This window comes from Mercurialis annua, linkage group LG7, assembly GCF_937616625.2.
Source record: "Mercurialis annua linkage group LG7, ddMerAnnu1.2, whole genome shotgun sequence".
NCBI classification, from domain to species: domain Eukaryota; kingdom Viridiplantae; phylum Streptophyta; class Magnoliopsida; order Malpighiales; family Euphorbiaceae; genus Mercurialis; species Mercurialis annua.
Genome location: NC_065576.1, coordinates 23504055 through 23508874, shown reverse-complemented (window position 1 = coordinate 23508874; position 4820 = coordinate 23504055).

The window sequence follows — 4820 nt, the reverse complement described above, 5'->3', positions numbered from 1 at the left end:
GCTTAAATTGCTAAAAATGTGATACATTTGGATTTGTTTCATAACCTTTGTTAATGTTTGGCTTAAATCGATAAAAAGGTGAAACGTTTGGATTTTTTTCGTAACGTTTGTAAATGTTTGGCATAAATCACTAAAAATGTGAAACGTTTGGATTTGTTTCTTAATGTTTTAAACGTTTGGTTTTGTTTCGTAACGTTTGTAAACGTTTGGCTTATATCGCTAAAATAGTGAAACGTTTGGATTTGTTTCGTAACGTTTGTAAACGTTAGGCTTAAATCGCTGAAAAGGTGAAACGATTGGTTTTGTTTCGTAACCTTTGTAAACGTTCGGCTTAAGTCACTAAAAAGGTGAAACGGTTAGATTTGTTTCGTAACATTTTAAATGTTTGGATTTGTTTCGAAATGTTTGGATTTGTTTCGTAATGTTTGTAAACGTATGGCTTCAAAAACTAAGAAGGGAAAACGTTTGGATTTGTTTCGTAATGTTTGTAAACGTATGGCTTCAAAAACTAAGAAGGGAAAACGTTTGGATTTGTTCGTAACGTTTGTAAACTTTTAGCTTAAATCACTAAAAATGTGAAACGTTTGGATTTGTTTCGTAACATTTACAAACGTTTAGTTTTGTTTCTCAACGTTTATAAACGTTTGGCTTAAATTGCTAAAATGGGGAAACGTTTGGTGTTGTTTTGTAACGTTTGGAAACGTTTGGATTTCTTTCAAAACGTTTTAAACGTTTGGTTTTGTTTCGTAACGTTTGTAAATGTTTGGCTTAAATCGCAAAAAAGGTGAAACATTTGGTTTTGTTTCGTAACGTTTGTAAACGTTTGGCTTAAATCGCTAAAAAGGTGAAACGTTTGGATTTGTTTCGTAACGTTTGTAAACGTTTGGCTTAAATCGCTAAAAAGGTGAAACGCTTGGATTTGTTTCGTAACGTTTGTAAACATTTGGCTTAAATCGCTATAAAGGTCAAACGTTTGGATTTGTTTCGTAACGTTTGTAAACGTTTGGCTTAAATCGCTAAATAGGTGAAACGCTTGGATTTGCTTCGTAACGTTTGTAAACATTTGGCATAAATCATTAAAAAGGGGAAACGTTTGGTTTTGTTTCGTAATGTTTGTAAATGTTTGGCTTAAATAGCTGTAAAGGTGAAACACTTGGATTTGTTTCGTAACGTTTGTAAACGTTTGGCTTAAATCGCTAAAAAGGTGAAACGTTTGGATTTGTTTCGTAACGTTTGAAAATGTTTGGCTTAAATCGCTAAAAAGGTGAAACGTTTGGTTTTGTTTCGTAACGTTTGTAAACGTTTGGCTGAAATTGCTGTAAAGGTAAAACACTTGGATTTGTTTCGTAACGTTTTTATACGTTTGGCGTTGTTTCGTAGCGTTTGTAAACGTTTGGCTTAAATTGCTAAAAAGGTGAATCGTTTGGATTTGCTTCGTAACGTATTAAACGTTTGGATTTGTTTCGAAACGTTTGGATTTGTTTCGTAACATTTGTAAACGTTTGGCTTCAATCACTAAAAAGGGAAATCGTTTGGATTTCATTCGTAACATTTGTAAACGTTTGGCTTAAATTGCTAAAAATATGAAACACTTGGATTTGTTTCGTAACGTTTGTAAATGTTTGGCTTAAATTGCTAAAAAGGTGAAACATTTGGATTTGTTTCGTAATCTTCGTAAACGTTTGGCTTAAATCGCCAAAAAGGCGAAACATTTGAATTTGTTTCGTAATCTTTGTAAACGTTTGGCTTAAATCGCTAAAACGCTTGGATTTGTTTTTTATCGTTTGTAAACGTTTGGCTTAAATTGCTAAAAAGGTGAAACACTTGGTTTTTTTTTGTAACATTTGTAAACATTTTGCTTAAATCGCTAAAAATGTGAAACGTTTGAATTTGTTTCGTAATGTTTTAAACGTTTGGTTTTGTTTCGTAACGTTTGTAAACGTTTGGCTTAAATCGCTAAAAAGGTGAAACATTTGGAATTGTTTCGTAACGTTTGTAAACATATGGCTTTAATTGCTAAAAAGGTGACACGTTTGGATTTGTTTCGTAACCTTTGGAAACGTTTGGATTTGTTTCGTAATCTTTGTAAACGTTTGGCTTAAATCGCTAAAAAGCGGAATCGTTTGGATTTGTTTCGTAACCTATGTAAACGTTTGGCTGAAATCGCCAAAAACTTGAAACGTTTGGATTTTTTTCGTAACGTTTGTAAACGTTTGGCATAAATTGCTAAAAATGGGAAACGTTTGGATTTGTTTCTTAATGTTTTAAACGCTTGGTTTTGTTTCGCAACGTTTGTAAACGTTTGGCTTAAATCGCAAAAAAGGTGAAACGTATAGATTTGTTTCGTAACGTTTGTAAACATTTTGCTTAAATTGCTAAAAAGGTGACACGTTTGGATTTATTTCGTAACCTTTGTATACGTTTGGCACAAATCGCTAAAAAGGTGAAACATTTGGATTTGTTTTGAAACGTTTGTAAACCTTTGGCTTAAATTGCTAAAAAGGTGAAACGCTTGGATTTGTTTCGTAACGTTTGTAAACATTTGTCTTAAATTGCTAAAAAGTTGAAATGCTTGGATTTATTTCGTAACGTTTGTAAACGTTTGACTTAAATTGCTAAAATGGGGAAACGTTTGGATTTTTTTCGTAACCTTTGCAAAAGTTCGTCTTAAGTCGCTAAAATGGAGAAACGGTTGGATTTGTTTCGTTACATTTTAAATGTTTGGATTTATTTCAAAACGTTTGGATTTGTTTCGTAACGTTTTTAAACATTTGGCTTCAAAAACTAAAAAGGTGAAACGTTTGGATTTGTTTTGTAGCTTAAATCACCAAAAATGTGAAACGTTTGGATTCGTTTTGTAACGTTAACAAACGTTTGGTTTTATTTCTCAACGTTTATAAACATTTGGCTTAAATTGCTAAAATGGGGAAACGTTTGGTGTTGATTGGTAACGTTTGGAAACGTTTGGATTTCTTTCAAAACGTTATTAACGTTTGGTTTTTTTTCGTAACGTTTGTAAACGTTTGGCTTAAATCGCTAAAAAGGTGAAACATTTGGATTTGTTTCGTAACATTTGTAAAGGTTTGGCTTAAATCGATAAATAGGTGAAACGTTTGGATTTGTTTCGTAACGTTTGAAAACGTTTGGCTTAAGTTGCTAAAAAGGTGAAACGTTTTGAGTTGTTTCGTAACGTTTGTAAACCTTTGGCTTATATTGCTAAAAAGGGGAAACGCTTGGATTTGTTTCATAACATTTGTAAACTTTTGGCTTAAATTGCTAAAAAGGAGAAATGCTTTGTTTTGTTTCGTAACGTTTGTAAACATTTGGCTTAAATCGTTAAAATGTGAAACGTTTGAATTTGTTTCGTAACATTTTAAACGTTTGGTTTTGTTTCGCAACGTTTGTAAACGTTTGGCTTCAATCGGTAAAAAGGTTAAACGTTTGGAATTGTTTCGTAACGTTTGTAAATGTCTGGCTGAAACTACTAAAAAGGTGACATGTTGTCACGACCCATTTTCATGAATCGCGACCGGCGCTAGGGTATGGGTAATGTAGTACCGAAACCCGTAGCTAGCCTCCCATATAAAGCATAAACACATAAACCTGCAGAAAACCAATGCTCGGGGGCAACCGAGACTTCAGCCTAAACTAGCAGTTATAATAATCAACAGTTAATATAACATGCTTATTCAATTCTGAGTCTAAAAATAGGCATAACATAAATAATCCGAAATAACTACAAAACATGCCAGAGCAATATAACCAGTCGAACCAATCCGACAAAACAACTGTAATAATAGTAAAGACGTCTAATCAACTACTGCGGTCTAAGAATAAAATAGTTTGACAGTATATCAAAATAATGGAACATCCGAGGAAAAGTAAATGCGGAGATCACCCGACTCTCTCAGATCATAACCCTGGGAAAATTGGGAAAACAACGGGGTCAGATATACTGAGATGAGTTCATACCACTATCTACATTTATTAAGTGGAAAACCTTTAAAACATTTAAAACATTTAATAACGATATTACGGATAATAGTTGGAGCCCTAATCCACAATTCTAAATAATAATCATAATCCAATAGGTCTGGTCCCGAGAGCTGAGCTACACCGAGTTACCACTAACCACACTTATACCAGAGTCCCGAGAGCTGAGCTACACCGAGTTACTCTACCTGGTCCCGAGAGCTATGCTCACACCGAGTTACCACATTTCCATATATACCTTACCCAGATCAATACCGGTGCGCACGCAGTCCTAATGATGCCCATTAGGTAGCACGTTCCAACTAAGAGCCATAATATAAAAACAGTTCGAAATATACGTACAGTATATATATTTAATATTAAAATAACAATTTACTTAATAAAGCGATAAATAGTAAATATAAACTCACTGCTTGCTAATCCGCGTGAAATACCGGCAAGCAACTAACTCTGGTTCGCCTCTGAAGCACGAACAGTAGACGAGTCTAGACAAATAAAATAATTATTAAAATCAGACCCTAACTCTAAAGAGTACTAGACACCACATAAGACTAGCACAGTTAACATGTAGTAAATAACAATCCAAAGTAACACAATTATATCCAAACGGTAATAAAGCCCAATTAATATAAGTCTATTGAGTTCCCGCTTAAATCCAATTTATAAATATTATTTAATAACTTTAAATAACAAATAATTTCCAAATAGTGGGTTAGCCGAGTTACCAATAACTACCAAGCTAACCTCACTTGTCGGATGACCCAAGTCTAATCCGACTCAAAACGTTTATCAAATATAAACCCGAGTTTATCTTTATAAAACAATTT